The 23,748-nt window shown below is 43.3% G+C and overlaps 1 long non-coding RNA gene across 2 annotated transcripts in view; it reads left to right on the top strand.

Annotated features, from left to right (window-relative positions):
- The first annotated feature begins 5,067 nt into the window (after positions 1-5,067).
- The window catches only part of LOC120094286 (uncharacterized), a 49,425-nt gene continuing 30,744 nt past the window's right edge, over positions 5,068-23,748 (top strand). Inside the window, exons 1-4 of one of the 2 annotated variants that reach the window (XR_005488542.2) lie at positions 5,068-5,154; positions 13,038-13,183; positions 13,922-14,105; positions 17,326-17,506. This is a non-coding gene — a long non-coding RNA (uncharacterized LOC120094286). The remainder of the gene's footprint in view (positions 5,155-13,037; positions 13,184-13,921; positions 14,106-17,325; positions 17,507-23,748) is intronic. The other variant, XR_005488544.2, reaches the window with a different exon arrangement.

Here is a 23,748-nt window from a genome sequence, read left to right as displayed (position 1 = left end):
CACACAGACACACACACCAGACACACATACAGACACACACACAGACATACACACAGACATACACACAGACACACACACACAGACATACACACAGACACAAACACACAGACACACACACAGACACAAACACACAGACACACACACACACACAGACACACACACATAGACACACAGACACACACACACAGACACACACACATAGACACACACACATACATACACACACATACACACACACATACACACACACACACACACACACACACACACACACTACCAGGCTGAGTTTTCCTATCCTGATATCCACCCCTCACTGGGAAACACTCACTCACCCCTGTCGCCTACTCTTACGAGTGTGAGTGGTGAATCACAGGGTTTGCCACTTTATTCTTTACTTATCTGAATGTAAAACTGAGGCGTGGGGATTGGCCCAAGCTGGGAACTTACCCAAGTGAGCTACAGCTCTGCAGAACCTGTGAGTTCGAGCCAGACCGCTATGATTTAGGACCGACTACTCAACAGCCTTGGCGTGGTCGGATCTTGGTTTCTCTGTTTACAACAACCACAGCGTGCTTGTGTTCAACTACGGTCCAGAATACAGTCAAACAGGACTCTATGGTCTCTGATTACACACAGAAGTTCGTAATGAACTGGTGGCTGGTGAAGAGGCTCGCCCGATACAGTACTTGCTTAACATATCAGAAGCCCTGAATTTGAGTTCCAGAACCACCTAGAACCAGGCATGGCACTACATGCCTTTAATGGTAGCGTCTGGGAACTGGGAGTCCTAAGGATCAGACAGATGAGATTATCCTGGGCTGGGTAGCAAGTTCTAGATCAACATTGCAGATCTGGCTGGTGAAGTGAGACCCAAATAACCGAAACGTTTGTAACATCCTTCCTGGTTTTCATCATAACGTCTATAAATCATGCTCTACGATCCCAGGCTGGAATGTTGACTTTTAGTACCGCGCGTTGCCCCTTTCCTATATATCCAAACAGCTGTAAGTGTCAAACTTTTCGGGTAGTCCTTTCTCTAGCACAGGATTGTGGGCAAGCAGTAAGATGTGCTATAAATCCTTGGGGTTTATATTTATTGGAAGCCCGTGAGACTATTGGAGCCACTGCGATTTCCTGTAGAGGAGAGGTGGATTTTCTGTTTCAATACAGAACCAGAGAGGCCTTGTAATTACGCAGGCACAGACCTGCAGCGCCACCTGTTGGCCAATGTCTTGATAATCGCCACTCAGACAAAAAATTATCAGGGGACTAAAATCCTTATTTTCAATGAAACAAAGTAGCAAGACCCTGGAAGGGCACAGTTAAATGTCTGTCTCTTGTACTGGAGGAAGAGACTCTTACTTCTCTGAAATTGTTGGGGCCCCTTAATCCTAGTTGAGCAAGAAGCAACAGCTGGTTACTTTTCTGCTCTGGTAGAAAACAGCGCAGAATAACAGTTTCAGACTCAAAAGTCTTTAAAGGATAGGGTGGTCTTATCATTAAGGAGATGGGAAAATCAAACAGTTAAGTGGTTGTGCCCCAGAGCTATTTAAATATTTAAAGTTCTCATATTTAAATTTACAGCATTTCAGAAGTAGAAATGGTCGTAATGATCTCCCATTTCTATTGATTTTTAAACAATTGTTCTCATGCTGTCCTAGCTTGCTTTCTGCTGCTGTCAAAAACGCCACGACCAGAAATAATCTAGGGACGAAAGGTTTATTTCATCTTAGGCTTTCAGTCACTGTCTGTCACTGAAGTCAGGGCAGGACGTAGAGGCAGGAACTGAAGCAGAGACCATGGGGGACGCCCCCTGGCAGGTCTCCCATCTCTCCTGGTCAGTCCATGTCCACCTGCCTAGGGGTCCTGTACCCGAGGTGGGCTGGGACCACTTACATCAAGCCCTAAGCACCAAAAGGCACTGCAGACATACTCAGTGATGGAAGAAATTTCCAAGTCAAGATTCTCTCTTCCCAGATACATCTGTCTCTAGATTTGTGTTGCGCTGACAAAAATTATAACCGGCACTCACAAAATGCTGTCAAAGAACAGCTCACCCTTCCTCACCTGTCACAGAAGTTTGGTCAGTTTGGGGTTTGGATTTTGGGGGGTTTATTTTCGCTGGTTTGTTTCCAGTTTTCCTTGTTATTGTTGTTGTTGTTGTTGTTTGGTTTTTCTCTTTGTTTGTTTTTGTTTTTGGTCATGTGGAAAAGTTCTTTCATGAGAACTATGATTCTGGGAGAGTTGTGCCTCCTGACTTCGAGTCTCTAGATAGGTGAATTGTTCACTTGGAACAACAAAGAGCCAATGAGGAAAGAGCTCTCAACTCACTTTTCTAGCCTGGCCTCATCTCAAGAATTTACAAGGGGATAGAAAGTTAATCAAAACGAGGTCTGACACGGAGAAGACAGTGAAAGGACTTTCTCCTCAGTGATGAGAGCACAGGCGTTCGAGCGCCCATTAGGACCATAGACAGAAGTCAGGGAATGTGCAGGAATGATCGCACTGGTTAATAAAAGTTGCAAATTCTAAGACAGACATATGCTTCTACTTTTTAAAAGAAATAAATGAACATTCAAGGCCAGCCTGGATCCACAAACAATTTACACAAACAATTAAACAAACAAACCCCAAATAGCAAGAAAGCGTTGAGGATGGGATTGTGCAGAGGCTCACCAGCCTGCCTCCCCACTCAATATGTGCCCACCTGGAAGGGACCTCAGGGGTGTGTGATCTTCCCTCCCTCCCTCCCTCCCTCCCTCCCTCCCTCCCTCCCTCCCCTTCAGTCTAAATTTCCCATCTCCTCACTTTCCCACTATCTTGGCACTTGCGAGTGCCTTCTAGCCAACTGCTTCCCTGGGAATCCAGTTCTGTATACAACCACAAGCACTTTGGAAATACAGATCCTGTCATGTCATCTCTGCTGAAAGCCAGCAGGAGAGGACAACATCCAACCTTCTTAGCATGGCATATCAAACTTTCCAATTTGGCTCAAATTTCCTGTCCAGCTTTCTCTTCTGGCTCTGGCTCCCCCACTCCAGTGCTCCGATCGAGCTCCTCTCTGATGTGCACTTGGTGATTTGGAGAGCTCTGCCTATATTGAAAGTCTATTTCTGTAGCTTGCTGTGCCCTTCACACCCATCACCCTGGGTAAATCCTCATTCTCCCTTTGAGATCCATTCCCACAGTCTCTGCCCCTCAGGGGCCTTGTCTATGGAGAGCCTTGTCTAAGGAGAGCTTGCCTAAGGAGAGCTTGTCTGTGGAGAACTTGTCTATGGAGAACTTGTCTACGGAGAGCTTGTCTAAGGAGAGCTTGCCTAAGGAGAGCTTGTCTATGGAGAACTTGTCTAGGGAGAGCCTTGTCTAAGGACAGCTTGCCTACAGGATGTGCTTGCCTCTTGTTACTGCCTTCGCTTATTATACCATGAAGTTCACCATATTATAACACCACCAGCTGATTAATCTTCTTCAATAGGCCATGGCCTCTCTAACATAAAAATCTCTGATAGACGCTGCTAAGAGCTTTAATGGTCATGCATTGCTCTAGAATAGCCTCTGAAAATTAAACCAGAAACCACCACCATGCTAAAGACTAGAGAGGCAAAGATTAGCCAAGAGTGGACCCCACGGTCCCATCAATCAAGGTCTATCTTTGTGCTTCCTGAGCTTGCGAACAATTGGAGAACAGAGACATGTGCTGTGTGTTTGACAAAGGCTAAAATCCATCACTTGACTGGAGTCTGCCAAGGTCAGCAGTGAAATGTGCATGGAATATATGATTCTTTAGGCTCCTTCCCACGTCAATATTTTATTTTATTAACACACAGTCTCAGGCGGCCCAGGCTGGCCCCTGGCTTGCTATATAGCTGAGGATGGCCTTGAACTCCTGATCTTCCTGCCTCTATCTTCCAAAGGCATACATCTTCTATATAGGAATATGCTATCATATTGACTCAACATCTTAGCCTTTACCTAAATATATAATATCTGCGTGTTTCTTTACCATCTTGAGTTGTTGAGTATTTTCAATTTCATTTATCTGGCGAAGGGACATGCATGTGGAGATCAGAAGACAATTGGTGATTTCTTTCCACTGGGTGAGTTCCAGGGATGGAATTCAGGCCCCTACACTAGGCTGCAATCTCCCTTACACGCTGAGCCTCATAAGCTCTTTTCCTTGTTGTTTTGCATTTGACTACAGTGTCTGACATGTTGCCTGTGTATGCTAGTTTTCAGTGAGCAAGGGACTGTGATTCAGTGTTTGTAGGATGAGCAAACATATGGACGGATGAAAGGATGAGCTCCCAAAGGATGGACAGATGGGTCCTACTCTCAGGGAACACCCATAGCACTCGGCAGGCAGAGCTTGGATCTCGGGGAGGGACACCATTTGTTGATTCCCAAAAGCCTTAACATTCTTCCAAGCTCTCCCACATCCCGCCAAGGCATAAACACTGACTGGGAACTATTTCTTGGTTGTCTTATCTGCTTGATTTGATTAGACTCTACCAGGTAGAGAGACTTACATAACCTTTAAATACAGGCAGGAAAGACAGAACAGTGTCTTCTTGTGGTAGGACTGCATATCCTCTCAGACACCTTACAAGGAGTTTCCCAGGTTGGTGCCACAGGTGATGGACACACCTGCAGATGGCTTTGCTGTGGTCCCTCAGATTTGGGATGTCTCAAAACTTCCGTCAGCCTTTCTTTGGACAACCTCCTGATAATTCTTTTTAACCTCATAAATTCCTTCCTAGCCACACACCTAGGATGAATTCCAAGTGATTCTTGGTTGGAAATTAAAAGGAACCAGTTCGTAAGCCCATTAAACAATCCAACTTAATCATTTTTATAACAGCATATATTAAAGTGTATAATGCTTAAATGCTAACACTCAACTTGTAGGAAGTGACTGTGTTCAAAGTACATCGTATGCCTGTATGAAATTCTCAAATAACTGACCAAAGGGTTGGTTATATTTACGTATACGTGTATACGAGTAAAATCGTAAGGAAAGCAGAGTCGACTGGTCGAGAAAACCGGAAATAGGTCGAGAAAACCGGAAATAGGTCGAGAAAACCGGAAATACTAGATTTTCACCGAAAACGCTAAACCTCGGCTGAGAACAGCTGGTGAGATTACATGGAGAAGCTGGTGAGCTCCCAGTTATCCCTGGGGAATGCAAAGGTGCCCCCCCTCACCCCCAGAAAGGGATAAGACAGGGAAAAGTGCAATACAGGGGACATTCGCAAAGCCACGCCCATCATGACGTACTTGGTATTTCTACATCAGTCCCTCCCCAAGCCACAGAATTCGCTGAGTGCCAAGTATGCACTAAGTATTTGCTGTAACACACTATACTCCAGGCTCAATAAATGAAAACGGCCTCAGTCAATTCAGAACAGACCCAGCCATATGCAGTACGCCCACCAATTAAGCCTAATTGAATTACGAATTAATAACGCGAAGATTCTGGGAAAGCCTCAACTATTTTAAAACGAAACAGAAAAGTTTCCAGATTGATCGAGTCAAAAAAAAAAAAAAAAAGAAAGAAAAGAAAAGAAAATCACAAGGGGAGCTAAAAATATTTTGTACTGAGTAAAATGAAGACAAAGCAACCCAGGATTTGGAGGATAGCATGAAGGCATGCTAGGAAGACATTTATCTATCGAGCCCTGTCGCCCTATCTGCAAAGAATCGGTTCTCAAATCAATTACCTCATCTTCTACCCAAAGAAACTGGCATAGTAAAAATGAATTTGATCCAAGGAAAACAGAAGAGGGAGGTAATAAAAGCAGGAGAGAGAAAAATACTAGAATAAATTAAGTTAACCAACTGGGAACATAAAATTGATAAAAAGTTTTAGCCGGAGTTTGATTAGGAAAAAATGACAGTATGTACAATTTGCTAATCTCTAGAATGAGAGATATAATCGCCATATAGATTCTGTAGGATGAAAAACCATTTAAATTAGCACACAGCGATAAAGTACAATAAACAACTTGATGACAATATATTCAACATTCGATTAAATGAGCAAATTCCACAAAAGATGTAAATTACCCAAACCCATTTAAGAACCAGATAATTTGGATGATAGCCCTGAATCTATTTTTAAAATTAAATTTGTCCTTAAAAACTTTCTCAGAAAACAAACGAAAAAAAAAAGCCTAAGTTCTTCAAACATCGCAAAGCAAAAATAAATAATAGCAAGTGTACTGTACTTCCTCCGGAGGCTTGAGTATGGGAAGTTGCTCCTCTTATAAGACCATCGTTCATATTCCAATACCCAAGCAAGGGAAAACTACAAAGGAAAGTAAATACAGACATACCTTTGTGGTTGCTAATAAGCATTTATCATATTAAGGGGAACATAACGTACGTTGTGGCTACGTAGAAAAGAACCTATCCCTGCCCATACAGAAGGCTTCTGACCTTTGCTCTGTGCTCCTTGGGAGAGTGCTATTACTATGGCCTCAGAATGCTCTGCCTGAAAATAAATGTGTCTGTTTCTCTGGGCTCACTGGGCCATGACGGATGATATGATCTTGCCACTTGGGGTGGAGGCTTTCAGCTAAGTGACTGTGTATTGTGTGTGTGTGTGTGTGTGTGTGTGTGTGTGTGTGTGTGTGTGTGTTATATGACTAGGTAGAATGAGTCTTCGGAGACTCGGGGACCAAGCTTGGCAGTGTGGAACATAGGCTAGGAGAAGGTTCCAGAGGTGACTCTGAACATCACTGCAGCTTTCCTAACTGGCGATAATCTATGAGTACTGTGACATTTTGTCATTGGGATACTAGTGCTTTCCAGGATGTCACTGTGAGAGAGCTCTGGGAGCTTGGAACTGGCCTAGACACCATGAAGGTGTGCCTCTGGTTGTTTCAACTTGCTTTTAAACTCTTTGTAAACGGCCCATAGCCATGAATATAAAGCCTGTCAGTGAGCCCCGTGAGCACATTACTGAACTTGAAGGGACTCTTGAAGACACACGGTCTTGCCATCAGAAGCAAAGGCAGACATTCTTGGGGACTATTTGCTAACATACAGTGACTAAGTGCGGTTAAGCCTGGGAAGGCAAGAGTGATTTGACACTCGAGTGTAATTCACCATCATTTCAAGTGTAGAAGGGAAATAAAAACACACATGTTCATTTCAATAGAGCAAGACATACCTGGGAAAACAAACAACATCCATTATTGAAAAATACCTACAGCAGACACGGAATACAAAAGGCATCCTTCAACTTGATAAAAGAGCTCTACGAAGAAACGTACAAGTGGCATCACTCACGACATTAAACAGTGAATGTTTTCATTCTCAGAGCAGGAATGAGGGCCGATGGCAGCTCTCGCCTACTTGGCTCATTGTGGTGTCAACGTGAGCCAGGGGGATGGGGGCAAGGAGAGCAAGGGAGGGGAAGAGGAGGAAGAATGAGCGAAACCTAGATTAGCAAGCACAGAACTGAAATTGTCTTTGTGTTGCAAACCGTCTTGACCGCTAAAATAGGAAACTTAAACATCTGTAACAATGCCGTGAGACCATGAGACACAGAGAGTGAACTTGGTGGGAGTCACAAAGCAGGTGAAAAGATGGAGAATCAATTGTAGTTATACATGTCAGCAAAAAATGACATTTAAGACGTGGTAAATGTGGCCTAGTGGTTAAGAGCACTGGCTGCTCTTCCCGAGGACTTGACTTCAAATCCCAGCAACCACATTAGGCTTATAGCTACAGCTCTGGGAGATCCAACACCCTCTCCTGGTTTCTGCAGACACCTACATGTTTGTACACACACACACCCACACACACACACCCCCACACACACGTGCACACACATACACATTTACATGTTTCTGTACACACACATACACACAGAAACTCACAAACACACACACAACACACACACAAACTCACAAACATACACACACATACACACATGTGCACATATACACACACATGTGCACATACACACATGCACACACACATGTGCACATACACACATGCACACACACATTTACATGTTTCTGTACACACACATACACACACAAACTCTCTCTCACACAAACACGCATGCGCAAACACATTTACATGTTTCTGTACACACACATACACACACAAACTCACATACACACACACACAACACACACACACAACACACACACAACACACACACAGTCTTTTTTTAAAAGCAAAATAATAAACCCCTATTTTGTCTTCATCAAAAACCCCATTGTTTTCATACTCAACAATTTCCCTAAGACAATTTTAGAGATACAATAACCAAATCACTTGGCATGCATTTCAGTCAGAGCAGAATGCTGCGTGCCTCCAATCCCAGCCCTTAGGAGGCCGAGTCTGGAGGAACAAGAATTCAAGGTCGGTCTTACATGTATAGGGAGTTCAGGGACTCTGGGAGAGCCTGTCTCACCCAGAAAAATCAACCCAAAGACAATGCCACCAAGAAAAATGGCGTGCCTGTCTCTCAAAGCCCGTGGAAATAAAATAGTTCCAGCCACACTTTCTTCCATATGCCTTCTGCAGATTGACATGTCTACCAACCTTTCCGAGTGTTTCATTCGAACTCCTCAGCATGGCTATTAAATGTCTTAATTAGCTCATTTAAATTTCACAAGAGCATTGACCTTTATGTTTTTCAAGCATGATATTTTGTGTCATTCTGGGTGCTCATTCAATATTTATTAAACAACATAATTATGTCTAACTTACTAAAATTGGCACACACAATATTGTTGAAAGTTCACTTCGATACTGTTGCTATAAATAAATGGGTTTTACTTATATAGTCTAGGAACTGATCATTATTAGTCTGTGTTATTTGATATGCTCCATCTCAGGCTCCAGTAGATCACTGCATATTCTAATTAGATTGCTGTGTTTTGTTTATTTTGCCTTGGTTAACTCCTCTGCCCCCCAAAAGAAAAAAATAAACTTATCTCATTTTCTTGGATGAGAAGATAATTTTTATCAGTCCTGCATTGCCACAGTCACCAGAATTGACCCTTGTGCAATGAGATGCTCCTATCCACAGATAAAACTAGAAATACATGCCTATGGACACACATAGGAATATAGATACCCATGTGTGTACGGTGCCCTAACAAGGTCAGCAGACTTGGTGGAGTATGATAAAGTAAAGTTGATTTATTCACAGCTAAATATTGCCTCTTTCCCTTTCATTATCAAATGCTCTGACATACTTACTTACAGGATGGAGGAAGAGCTAAAATGTCAGATACTATGTGTCTTCCCTATTGCTGTGACAAAATACCATGACCAAGGCAACTTACACAAGAAAGCGTTTCACTTGGATTATGGTCTCAGAGGGTTATAGCCTCAGAGGGTTACAGTGTCAGAGGGTTACAGTGTCAGAGGAAAGACATTGTTGAAGGAACAACTGAGAGAACACATTTTTATCCTTAAGCAACAGTGTGAGTTTTTTGAAACCTCAAAGCCCACACCTAGTGACATTCTTTTTCCAATAAGGCCATATCTCCTAATCCTTCCCAAACAGTTCCACAATGCATCCAAACACATGAGGCTATAGGGGCTATTTTCATTCAAATCAGCACACTATGTACAAAAAGAAGACAGCCCGTTCAAATCATGTATCCAAATCACGTAGCATGTGTGGCTGATACCTATTGAATTGGTCATTTGGATTACAAAGTATTGAATTGATTTAGGGCTAAGTTTGGATTGCTTTAAATTTAAACTTGGTAAAGTGGAGAATGAGTTGGGCAGCCCTTTCTGTGGTTGCAAGAGAACCCTCATACCGTTACGGGACATGGATCTATAATGGCCTGACCTGGTGTCAGGGTTGATATGATTTTAGCAAAATGTGATGATTTGTTCCCTCATGCCCAAGAATATAAATGCTTTACATGAAATTTACATTTTTCTATTAATAGGATCTTTCCACAATCAGGTTTATCACCGGACACTCACATGTTTGAAGAAGGGTCACCCCAAAATAGCTTACTTGCCTAACCTGATTTGGACTGAATATTTTTTCAACAAATATGTGATTTAACTGCTCTTCATATTTTTAATCCTGTTTGAGCATGCATTGACCTTCAGTGGTATGGACACCAACCTTCACTACTTAAAGCTCTTTATTCCCAGGACATAGAGTCTTTCTGGGTGTTTGTTTTGTTTTTCTGAAACCGTGACCGTTATTTACATCTTTTTCTCACCACATCTGCCATGTTTTGTTTTGGAAACATTGTCTTTTCTCACCACATCTCCATGTTTTGTTCTGGAAACACTGTCTTTCAGTTTCTCTTGAGTCCCTTCCTCTTGAAACCAGACACAGTTCACAGCTGTGGCCTCAGCTACCATAGAATCTGCTGTCCCTTAAAAAGCAATGTCTTGGGGCTGGGGATTTAGCTCAGTGGTAGAGCGCTTACCTAGGAAGCGCAAGGCCCCTGGGTTCGGTCCGGAAAAAAAGAACCAAAAAAAAAAAAAAAAGCAATGTCTTTGCCCCATGTCTCCACGAACCAGCAAGGCTAAAGACCACACTCCCTCTATTTTCTCTTGCTGACTTGGGGTACAATGTATACTTGGACAAGAATTCTTTTTTTTTTATTAACTTGAGTATTTCTTATATACATTTCGAGTGCTATTCCCTTTCCCAGTTTCCAGGCAAACATCCCCCTAATCCCTTCCCCTCCCCTTCTTTATGGGTGTTCCCCTCCCCATCCTCCCCCCATTGCCGCCCTCCCCCCAACAATCTAGTTCACTGGGGGTTCAGTCTTAGCAGGGGACCCAGGGCTTCCCCTTCCACTGGTGCTCTTACTAGGATATTCATTGCTACCTATGAGGTCAGAGTCCAGGGTCAGTCCATGTATAGTCTTTAGGTAGTGGCTTAGTCCCTGGAAGCTCTGGTTGCTTGGTATTGTTGTTCATATGGGGTCTCGAGCCCCTTCAAGCTCTTCCAGTTCTTTCTCTGATTCCTTCAATGGGGGTCCTGTTCTCAGTTCAGTGGTTTGCTGCTGGCATTCGCCTCTGTATTTGCTGTATTCTGGCTGTGTCTCTCAGGAGCGATCTACATCCGGCTCCTGTCGGCCTGCACTTCTTTGCTTCATCTATATTGTCTAATTGGATGGCTGTATATGTGTGGGCCACATATGGGGCAGGCTCTGAATGGGTGTTCCTTCTGTGTATGTTTTAATCTTTGCCTCTCTATTCCCTGCCACGGGTATTCTTATTCCCCTTTTAAAGAAGGAGTGAAGCATTCACATTTTGATCATCCGTCTTGAGTTTCATTTGTTCTAGGCATCTAGGGTAATTCAAGCATTTGGGCTAATAGCCACTTATCAATGAGTGCATACCATGTGTGTTTTTCTGCGATTGGGTTACCTCACTTAGGATGATATTTTCCAGTTCCAACCATTTGCCTACGAATTTCATAAAGTCATTGTTTTTGATAGCTGGGTAATATTCCATTGTGTAGACGTACCACATTTTCTGTATCCATTCCTCTGTTGAAGGGCATCTGGGTTCTTTCCTGGCTATTATAAATAAGGCTGCGATGAACAGTGGAGCACGTGTCTTTTTTATATTTTGGGGCATCTTGTGGGTATATGCCCAAGAGAGGTATAGTTGGATCCTCAGGCAGTTCAATGTCCAATTTTCTGAGAAACCTCCAGACTGATTTCCAGAATGGTTGTACCAGTCTGCAATCCCACCAACAATGGAGGAGTGTTCCTCTTTCTCCGCATCCTCGCCAGCATCTGCTGTCATCTGAGTTTTTGATCTTAGCCATTCTCACTGGTGTGAGGTGATATCTCAGGGTTGTTTTGATTTGCATTTCCCTTATGGACAAGAATTCTTAAGGTGCTCCCATCATCTAGAGCCCCCAAATCTAACTAGTGCATAAATTCTTCCAATTTGAGTTACAAACAACTTCTGAAATATCAAATTTTCCACATTTCTGATATTACTGATAGACAATTTCTCATCATTCTTGTCTAAATCATTGGAATTTGGAGTTCCTTTTATTTGTTTGTTTTTACATTGACCCTTTGTTTATGTGGGAGGAGGCTGCCTTCATGCCATGATGCATGGGAAGAGGTCAGAGGAGAACTTAGAGCTGAATTTCTCCTTTCACTATGTAGGCTCCAGGGATCACACCCAGGTCATGAGCCTTGGTGTTAGTTTCTTTACTGACTGCTTGGTATTCATTCTCACAGTGCTTACTCTAAGCCTCTTCACAAACTTCATCCAAAGTAAGACACAGCATAAGTTGGCTAACACATGGTCTTTGCCTGAACATAGTTTTAGTGGGTAAATGTCTAACACCAAGGTAGTGCTTCTAACCACTTAGTGTAGCATAAAAAGCCTCCTGTCCCTCTGTTTCTATATTTCCACGGCTACCCCACCAAGAATGTGTACAGATTATACATGTATGTACACACATATACACACATGCACATGTATAAACACATATGCACACATGCACACACATTCACATGCATGCATGCACGCATGCATACAGATGTGTGCACATGCACACACTTTACCACACACACAATGCACACTTACACACACACACACATACTTTACTATGCAGGCATATACACACACTCACACACATGCACACATGCACACACACTCACATGTATGCATGCATGAATACATACACATGCACATGCACACACTTTGCCACACACATGCATACACATGCACATACCTTACCATACATGCACACACACTCACACTCATGCACACACATGTACACCCACATACTCGCACACTTTGCCATACTTTATTGAATGACTTCTCCCCCTGCAGCATTTTCCTTGGCTGTTTCTTGTCCTTGTATTTTGAGTGAGTCATCCACATGCATCTGTTTATAATGACCCTTTCCCATTTTTACTGATCCTTTTGGAGTCCTCCTACAACCAGTAAGTCATTTCCTCCTTGCCATCACAGCATCTGCTGGATGTTATATTATGACATGTGCGTTACATTTATAATAGCCTTAAAATAAATTTCCTTTTCTTACTCATGCCTAGTGACATCATGGGATCTTGTGAATGGGTGATTACATCTCCAAAGGATAAGTAAGGAAGACCAGAAGCTGTGTGCGTTTTTAACACCTTGTTTAATAATTGCACCTAATACCTGAGATGATGTCTGGGCAGGATTACAGACACACAAGGTGAGTGTGATCATGTTTGATTTAGATAGATTAGAAGCCATTTTGTTAACTGTGTATCATTAAGCCAGACTTCTAATACTTTGTACCCTACATCATTTATAAAAGGTAGCTCATAATACTCACCCTTGTTAACTAAGATATAAGCTAAATCACTGTAAACTCTATGGTCAAATAAGACTTAGAGACAGCATAGCTCTATTTATGGACTGTCTTAGGTTTTATATTGCTGTGATAAAACACAATGACTAAAAACAACTTGGGGAGAAATGGGTTTATTTCAGTTTACAACTCTCAGGGTACATTTCATCACTGAGGTAAGTCAGAGCAGGACATCAAAGTAGGAACCTAGAGGTAGGCACTGAAGCAGAAACCATGAAGGAACACTGCTTACTGGCTTGCTCCTCATGGCTTTCTCAGGCTGCTCTCAAATACAAGCTAAGACCACCAGAGCAGGGGTGCACTGTCCTCAGCCTGGTGGACATTCCCATATCAATCTTAATCAAGAAAAAGTGCACAGACTTGCTGGTAGACCAGTGTAATGAGGTACCTTCTCACTGGAGGTTCTTTCGGGAGACGCTGGCTTGGGTCAAGATGACAAAAAGCTAACAGGACACTGACTGTGTATAACTTGAAGTGAACAGTCTTACCAACCTCTCTCCAAAGATTCATGGCCATATGCAAATTCCTTCCGACCTTTCATTCTGTCATTATGTTGAATGCGTTCACCTTCTCCCCAAGGGTTTCTGTCAAGTTGATCAAAATGCGAAGCAAGCAGTTGAGATAAGCCATGCCAGGTTCCTGTGTGGCATGTCAACCCTTCAGAAGAAACTAACTCTTTGAACAGAGTTTATGTTTGGCAAGACTTTACCGCTGGGGGACACAGGAGAGAGATGCTGTGGACAACTTGGGCCTAAGAACACAGGTAAGAGTTTAGAAGGGACATGTATGGCATCGTTTAAGACAGTGCTTGTCACTTAGCGATCACTATAAATAAGAGATAGAGAGAGGTTAGGAACATGTCTTGGGGGTGCACTGAGTAAGTAGGAAAACAATATGGACTCTAGTAAGCCTTGTCTGTGCCTAGAGGAAGCTGCACAGTTACTGGAATCAGGAAGTAAGAAAGCCACCCCCATGGCTGGCACTAGAGTGGAATTCCTCTTAGTGAATGGGTCTCCTGTGTCCCTTAATAGCTTCTAAATGTCAATGAGGTTCATAGAAATTCAGGGTTCCTCCCCTCCCAATTGTCCTGAGAGTTACTTGGGCTATAGTTTGTGTCTCGACTATATTCCCCAGAAGACGCCCCTGAAGGGCTGGGCTAAAGAATGGTCTACTTTTATTTAGTGCAGCATTTCTCAACCTGTGGGTTGTGACCCCTTGGGGGCTGAAAGGCCCTTTCACAGGGTCACCTACAACAGAGATATTTGTGTTAATATTCATAACAGTAGCAAAATTACAGCTACAGCGTAGCAATGAAAATAATTTCATGGTGGGGGTACTAAAGTGTCACAGCATTAGGAAGGTCGAGACTTGCTCCTCTAGAGGAAAGAAGAGGGCTTTGGCTATGTTTGTGCTGAGGGAATTTCACTCCTCTGTACAGCAGAGTAGTTCCTAGGCTGATCTCAACACTGAATCATTTTAACCCGATTCACTAAAAAGCTGTGTTAAACTGCTATTTTATGTGTGTGAGTATTTTGTCTGCATGCATGTATATGAACCGTGAGTGTGTCTGCTGCCATGGAAGTCAGAAGAGATACCCTAAGACCAGAAATGCAGATGGCTGTGAGTGGCCAAAGGGTGGTGGGAACTGAACCTGGGTCCTCTGTAAGGGCTGTTTGTGCTCTTAACAGCTGAGCTGTCTCTTTGACCCTACAACATATTTGAGTAGTTGTAGTTCAGTTTTTATTGGTTTTTTTTTTCTTTGCATGCTTATACCAGCATAGCCCTGTGTGGTATATGAGAACAGCCATTATGAACTGCCTTTATTGTAAGCCCAACTTACTACATAGAGAGCAGGCCTTAAAAGAACATTCAGCAGTAGAGGAGCTGAGATGTCCCAATAAGTAAAGAGCTGGACTTACACTGAGAACTTGAGTTTGGACCTACAAACCCACATACAAAGTCACACATGATGGAGCCCTGAAATCCCAGCCCTGGGGACATAAAGACAGGAGAATCTCTGAGTCTCACTGGCCAGCCTGTCTAACCTCCTCAACCAGTTCAGGCCACACAGTCCCTGTCTCAACAACAAGACGGACTGTTTCTGCCATGATGGCCTCTACACATCATGACACTAAGGATGACAGAGATCTGATAGTGAGCCCTTCAGTTATAGTCCTCAGTCACAGTGAGCTACAGGCTGACCTCAGTCACACAGTGAGCTACAGGCTGACCTCAGTCACACAGTGAGCTACAGGCAGACCTCAATCACAGTGAGCTACAGGCTGACCTCAGTCACACAGTGAGCTACAGGCTGACCTCAGTCACAGTGAGCTACAGGCTGACCTCAGTCACACAAGGAGACTTTGTCTCAAAAGATACAATAGTTGTATTGTAACAATCATTGAGGTGATTGAGCGTTCTCTTGAATAATTAGATCCCCTGGGGTCTGTTTCGGGACATGGATAAGGAAACACAGCATCAACTACTTTTATGGAAAATGACGATAAAGTATGGTATTAACTGTAATGATGGGGATATATGATAAAGGTGGCATTAAAGATATTCACAAGTCGAGCATGCCTGTCAGTCATCATCAAATGCTGGCCCACAGGGATCACAGGTGTAGCAGCTAATATATTTCGTCCTACAAAATGTTTCAAGTTTACTTATTCCACCCAGAGCTGGGTGACAACTACGAATGGAGAGAAGCTGGAGTTGGAATCTCAGGCCTGTAATTCCTAAAACAGTAGAGGCCAGGGCGGGAGGATTGTCTATTCGAGGCCTTCTGAGCAGCAAAGTGAGTTCAAGGTCAGCCTAAGCAACATAAGAAGCAGAGACAAGGACCCCCAGGGCAAGGTGGTGAGCTAGACTTGCTCCAAGTGTAAGCTCCAGCTTCAGCTATAGACGCTGCCCCAGAGAGTAGAGTGCAATTGAGAAAAATAACTGATGCCAACTTCAGGTTTACACACGAGTGTGCACACACAGACACATATTTCAGACACGTGTGACTACATACACATATCACATACACGCACATATACAGACATATGCAGAAATGAGAAAGGTGGGCCTGGCTTTGCAGCTCTGCCTGAAACTCACAGTCCTCCTGAGCATTGAGGTGTGCGCACCACCACACCTGGTCAGAATTTTCATTGTAGGGAGATGGGGAATTGAGGAGCAGTTCATAGAAAGGAGCGGCATGAGCACATGGGTTAGCATTCTCCATGGTCAGCAGTCATCGAGATTAACTCCAAGTAGCCCAAGAGTGCAATGAAGCGAGGGGACAGAGCAGAGGGGGAACCTAATGTCTTGGGAAGGAAGGAACTGAAACCACTGATCTCAGGAGGCCGTCAGAGCTCTGCATAGAGAGGTGTCTGGGCCCATTGGAGTGGGGCAGGTTGTGATGCCACTGAGGCTGTGACATTGGAAACCTGTCTCTCAAAGGCTCTGACACCTGGACTGCAGGAGTACGGTGGGTGACCGTGCCGGTGTGGGGTTTTATCAACAGGTCACACGGCTAGAAGTATCTGGGAGGAGGGAATCTCCGTTGAGGGATTGCCTCCATCAGACTGGCCTGAGGCCATGTGATGCCTCCATCAGACTGGCCTGAGGCCATGTGGGGAGCATTCGTGATGGATGGGGGACCTGAGGACTCAGTCTGTTATGGGTGGTGTCACTACTGGGCTGGTGGCTTTCTAAAAAAGCAAGATGGGCAAGCCATAAGAGCAAACCAACCAGTGGCCTTCCTCCATGTTTCCTGCCTCTGTTCCTGCTTCACTTCCTGCCCTGACTTTTTTTTTTTTTTTTTAGCAATGGACAGCTATCTAGATGTAAGCCAAAAAAAGCCGTTCCTTCCCAAGTTGCTGTGGTCAGTGTTTTGGCACAGCAACAGGAAATCACACTAGGACAATAACTCACTTAAATTCTCACTGTCACCTTTGCCTGGGAAATCTGTTACATTTCCAGCCTTCTCTTGTTTCCAGCTGTGGATCTGTGTCCCATTTTGTGGAAGAGGTGAGCTGTTTTCATTGGAGACGAGGCAGGTTGAGGAAGAACTAGAGGAGGCACCAAGAGAAACAAGAAGCCCAGGGAGTAACCAAAGGAGTGGTCGTGTTTCTCTTGAAATGACTGCAGTGAGGTGTGGCTGTGAATTCAACTAAGAAGGTGGGTGGGATCGACCAGATGTTTCCCAAAGTGCTTTGGGAAAGTGAAGCCCTGGGGAAGGGCTTAGGAAAGGCCACCAGGGACCACTAACTGTGACGATGACTGATTGGCTTGATAATCATCTTCCAGTAGCACAGATGTTTCCATTGATAGGAAAACTAAAGGCCATGTGCCTAATCATGTCACCATGAGCTAGGCTGGAAATAGTGCACTGTGCTGTTGACAGCCTCTATTGTGGTCGCCAGCTTCCCTAAGGGACAGCTGCCAACATCACCGTTCCCTGGGACTCTGGAACCTCAGCATTAAACGTCGCCAGCCTTGTGTTCTTTGTATTTAAATATTTATTTATTTCTATTTTATGTGTATGAGTGTCTTGCCTGTGAGTGTGTACCCTCAACACATGTAGGCAGTGCCTGGAGAGGACAGAGGAGTCTTGAATCCCCGGGAAATGGAGACCCAGGTGACTTTGAGCTGCCATGGGGGTGCTGGGAATTGAACCTGGGTCCACTGCAAGAGCAGCCTGTGCTCTTAACCACTAATGGATCTGCCCAGCCCCTACACATTTTTTATTCTTGTTGAAATCCCACACCAGGGAAATGCGTCAGGCCTCCTGATGACAAGAGGGTTACAATGAAATTTCACTGATTGTTTGAGCTGGAAGAATAGCCTTGTGCTTTCAAGCTTGGTGAGGACACAGTGGCCCTTGTGATGAGGATGTCATGCATGGAGCCTTCCTGGCAGGATCAAGAGGCACAGCTTAGAACTGTTTAACATTTAAAATTTTATTTTTCCTTTATGTGCATTGGTGTAAAGGTGTCAGATCCCCTGGAGCTAGAGTTACAGACAGCCATAAGCTGCCGTGAGGTACTTGGAATTGAAGCTGGGACCTCAGGAAGAACAGCCAGTGCTCCTAACTGCTGAGCCATCTCTCCAGCCCAGAAATCCTATATTTTCTAAAGTAGTCTAAATATCAGTGTGACATAAAAAGGTCTGTGACAAAGTCACAACAAACCCTAGTACTATCAGTACTGTATTTGGCTACCTAAATCCAAAATTTAAGAAACTTCCACTTATCAGTCAGAGCTTAGTAGAAATTAGATATGATTTTCTTAGCAATCAAATTAGCAAACGTAGCTGAATTCTGTGCAGAAGCCTCATGGTGAGAGGATGTGTCCTGATTGGCTCCTGAGGCAGGCAGATGAGGAGCTGTGTGTGGTAGACTATTATCTGTTGTCCTGTACTAAACAGGCAAGGGAGCTCCATCCTTTCTCCTCAATCACAGGCTAAGAAGTGGAGAAGGGTCCGTGTCCTTCTTCCTTCCTGCACTGGTTAGTTTTAACTGACGCAATTTAGAATCACCTGGAAGAGAGTTTTAAAGAAGAATTATCTTTATCAGTTTGGCCTGTGGGGATATCTATGGGAGGTTGTCTTTGTTTTATATTGATGTAGAAATATCTAGCCCACTGTGGGTGGTACCATCCCCTAGGTAGGGGGTCCTGAACTATATAATACAGAAGAAAACTAGATGAAAGTCATGTATTTCTCCCTGCTCTTGACCATGGATGTGAAATGACTAGTTGTTTTGTATCCCTGCCTTCCTCTCAGTGATGGACTATCACCTGGAATTGTAGTCCATATGAACCCCCTTTTCTCTACGTTCCTTTCTGTTAGGCTAGTTTATCACAACAGAAGTGAAACCAGAACACACCGCTCTTTTCAGAGTCCACCCCTGCCCTGTGTGGGAACTCGGTGTTCTGGCACGTGACACTGGGTAGAAACTCCACAAAGCCTTGGTGTATTCTGTGCCCTGGTACATCGCTTTGTGTCACAGGGATATTTACAGAAAAGGTTTTGTTTGTGGCTTCCTCTCTTTAACCTTTATTTACTTGAACCTTTAAAAATCTCACTCTGACCTTGTCTCCCAACTCAATTAATGGTGCCACTTGAGCAAGGAAAAAATAAAAGCAGACAAAAATAGGTCATTTTGTGCCTTAAAATTATCACGTACAAGAGCCCAATAACAGCCTCTTGACGGAGCAAAGCAACTTGACAGAGGGCAAGCAGTTCACTCTTTCCATTGGTTTTAAATTAAAAAAAAAAGCAAAATAAACAAAACCAGGCTTGGCGTTTAGTAAGAGTACAATAAGCATTTAATGAATAAATCAAGGTGCAGAAGAAAACAGTCGATGTGACAGTCTCTGCTAGCCACTGCTTATTTTAGTGACAGCTACACCCAATATTTGTCATATAGGAAGGAATTCATTAGGATAAGTGAATTGAATTTAACACTCAAAGCTGCTTTAAATTGCAAGGTTCAATAATTTTAATAAAAATGGATAAACTTGGGAGCCAGGAAGGATTTGATGCTGTGTTCAGAAAGTGGCTACGGTAATGCCAGCTGTAAGATAATTGAATTTCAACCTACCAGTGTGGTGGCTCATCCCTATAATCCCAGCGGAGGCAGGAGGATTAGCGCAGGTATGGAGCACACAGGCTTTCACCGTGAGTTCTAAGTCAGCTTGGGCTAAAGCACATATCCTTCCTCAAAAAAATCTTTTATAGGAACAAGATACTCTTTTGTTAATGTGTAATGATTTCTGTGAAGTAAGTGTGCTTATTTCATAATTTAAAGTAAGTAAGTCTGAAAACCAAACTGTAAATACCTCTCAACAGAACTATCATGAAGTTGCGTTTAGCTAGCAAGAGCTTCTCGAGGCCTGCAGATTGAGGAATCTGCTTCAAAGTATAGGTCCTTTGGTCACTAGGAAGTGAGAGTTAATGATGTCCCTGATTGGTGTGAAAAGGGACCAGGAGATAGAGGCTTGGGATGTAGCCACCCCATCTTATTCATCATCATCATCACCCCCATCATTATCACCCCTATCATCATCATCACCACCATCATCATCACCACTACCATCATCATGGCCACCACCACCATCATCACCACCATCATTACCATCATCATCACTATCATCATCATCATCATCATCACAATCACCATCACCATCATAATTACCATCCCCACCATCATCATCACCACCACCATCGTCATCATTGTCATCACCATCACCACTACCATCGTCATTACCACTGCCACTGCTACCATTGTCGTCATCATCATCTTCAGATGACATTTAAGAGGTTTGGCTTCAGGCTGGGTTGTATATCCTGTGTCATAGATGTAACTAACACAGGCTGCTTTAGTTGATCGAGAGCATGCACCCTGAGCATGGGGAGTCACTTCTGAGGGCTGAGAGGTTCCTGTTGCTAAGTGCTTCATCTTGGAGGCTGCAGAGGACCTGGGTTCAATTTCCAGCACCAAGATAGTGGTCACAACCATCTGTAACTCAGTTCCGGGGGATCACATGCCTCTGTGGGCACCAGGCCTACACATAAACTACAGATGAACATGTGGGCAAACTTGTACATGTGAAAATATATAAATAAATTATATTATACATTTATTTATATTATTATATTATATCATAATTAATTAATATAAACAATACATTATGCTATAATATACAATTAATATAATATAAATTATATAATAATATGATGTAATTGATATAATATAATCAATATAATATTAATATATAAATATAATAATATGTGTGTATACAGTGCATATAGTGTGTATGTGTATATATGTGTGTGTATGTGTGTGTACATGTGTTATGTGTGTATGTATGTATGTGTGTGTATGTGTCTATGTGTATGTCTGTATGTGTGTGTATGTATGTGTGTATGTGAATGTGTGTGTGTCTGTGTCTCTGTGTGTGAGTATGTGTCTGTGTGTGTGCCTGTGTGTGTATATGTATGTGTACATGTGTATGTGAGTGTGAGTATATCTGTGTGTGTATACGTGTGTGTATACGTGTGTGTGTGTGTGTGTGTGTGTGTCTGTGTGTGTGTTTAACAGTCCTGCTTGATAAACTGAAACTCTTTGTTAACCAGAATCATGGCATGCTGAAAAACTCCTACATTTTGGCCTAACTATGACAACTCCAAAAACTGTAATCATTTTGTTTTTAGGAGTAAGATAACCTATGTCTCTGGGGTGCTCCCCTTCCCTGCTCCTCTGACCCCAAGTAATGTCTGGCCAGGGAAGATGTTCTTTCATCATCTGCCGCTCTTTAACTGGCTGCTACTGGCTATCCCCTGTATTGGCCACTTCCAGGCCCAAAAGGCAGCTTTTAAATCTCCTTCTTGTCCTCTGTCCTCTAAAACCTGTAAGAAGGGAGTCTCATCTGGTCACGTGGGCCTGAATTCTCCTTCATCCAGCTGTCTGCTGGTCTGCAGATCCCAAACCGCAAACCATTCACTTTTCAAGCCACAAACTGTGCTTTGGGCTGAGTCGAGGTCCCTAAAGCTCTAGGGAATTTCTCAGGCCATGGAGGGTTACAGAAGGAAGCTGTGTCTTCTTACATGAACCTCAAAATGCTAAAACAATAGCAAAAACCCAAATGTGGGTGGTGTTTGTGTGTTCCTGTCCCTGATACCTATGGATGAACAGGTAAACTTGGGAAAAACAGTTCTCTGTAACAGGTGACAAACAGACAGCTTGAATGAGAAATGGACCCTCTCTCAGGGTTTGAATATTGTGGTACTGCTTAGAGAAGTTTAAGGGGTGTGGCCTTGCTGGAGGAAGCACATTTTGCGAGCCAATAGGCTCACTCTACTTCACTCTCCTCTCTCTGCCTCTCAGCTTCCTGCTCCTGCTGCCATACCTCCCGGCCGCCATGATGGATTTAGCTCCCTCTGGAACCATAACCCAGAATAAACTCTTCTTGCTCTTAAGTTGCCCCTGACTGTGGTGTTTTATCACAGCAACAGAAAAGTAACTAATGCTTTGCAAACGACACTAAGTCGCCATCCTTCCCCTCACCCGCACCAATTCCTGAATCGCTTGTACTAACTGCTTCTCTTATATCTCTAGAAAAACAATAATTGGTGTAGGACTTTGTTCCGATAGACAGCTTTTGTAAACAATAACACACACTGAGACTTCAAATGTAATAGTACAGGAGTGCCTGAAATTGAGTTTTATTAGATATATAATATTTCTTAAAATAAGGTCCCTGTCTGTGTAGAGTTACAACATAATATTGTATTTGCATTTCAATAATAATCAAAGCATAATTTACACAATCCATTGCTTGTTTTGCTTGTATGTTCTTTCATGCATGTAAGTGTTTTGTTCTGCATGTGTCTCTATCTTGCACCACATGCATGCCTGGTGCATGTCAAGGCCAGAGAGGGCCCTGGATTTCCTGGAACTGGCATTGCCAACAACAGTGAGCCTGCATTTGGATGCTGGGAATTGAACCTGGATCCTCTCGAAAAGCAGCCAGTGCTCTTAACCACCGAGCCATCTTTTTAGCACTACTTTATTTTTGAGACAATCTCCCTATGTATTTCAGGGTGGTCTTAAACTTTCAACCCTCCTGCCTCATCCTCGCTGGCTGAGATGACAGTCGGTGCCACTTTTCCCAGCAACTGTCTGAGTGATGACCATTGAACTCTTGAAATTTCCAGTTCTAAGTACTCACATTTGATTCCACGCTTAGTAAAGGGGTTGATGTCAGAAGAGAAGGATTGTGTGACTGAAAGCATGTAGTTAAGTTCTGCCTTACCATGTGGGTTCTGGGGAATCGAACTCAGATCATCAAGCTTCCTAGCAAGCTCCTCTAACAGCTGAGCCTCAACGTCTCACCTCCTTACAAATATTCTATCCCATAGATAGGACCTGGCGATAGTGACTTCCTAGTGGAAAAAAATTATCAAAATTACAGCAGTCAAAGATAATATCTTAATCATTCTCAGCTGAGAATGGAAGAACAAAGATAATCATGAGTTTGAATAAAATAAAGACCAGATAAAGGCACAGTCATCCCAGGGAGGAGGCAGAAGCTGCAGATGAGGGCACCTCTACCCTGGTAGGCATTAGAGCTGCCATGACATCTTTAAAACAGTGTGACAGCTCTGTTAAACATCAATTAAATTAGATTCCAGACCCGGGAGCCACACATGCATAATTCAAAGCTTCCTAGGTTGACACTGACACGAAGTTGGGACTGAGAGCCAATGTTGTGGAGCAATTAAAAGAGAGTGTTAGGTGGGAGAACTGGACCATGCACTCCACAAGGTTCACAGAAATAGAAGCAATCTGATGCTTTTTACAAATTGCTTTGTGGGCTAGGAGGGGATTCAGCTTCAAACACTGGCATCGTCCTTCG

The sequence above is a fragment of the Rattus norvegicus genome, chromosome 8 (genome assembly GCF_036323735.1).
Source record: "Rattus norvegicus strain BN/NHsdMcwi chromosome 8, GRCr8, whole genome shotgun sequence".
Lineage (NCBI taxonomy): Eukaryota > Metazoa > Chordata > Mammalia > Rodentia > Muridae > Rattus > Rattus norvegicus.
The sequence above is the reverse complement of the archived record's forward strand: the minus strand, read 5'-3'. Positions and strand labels throughout refer to the sequence as shown.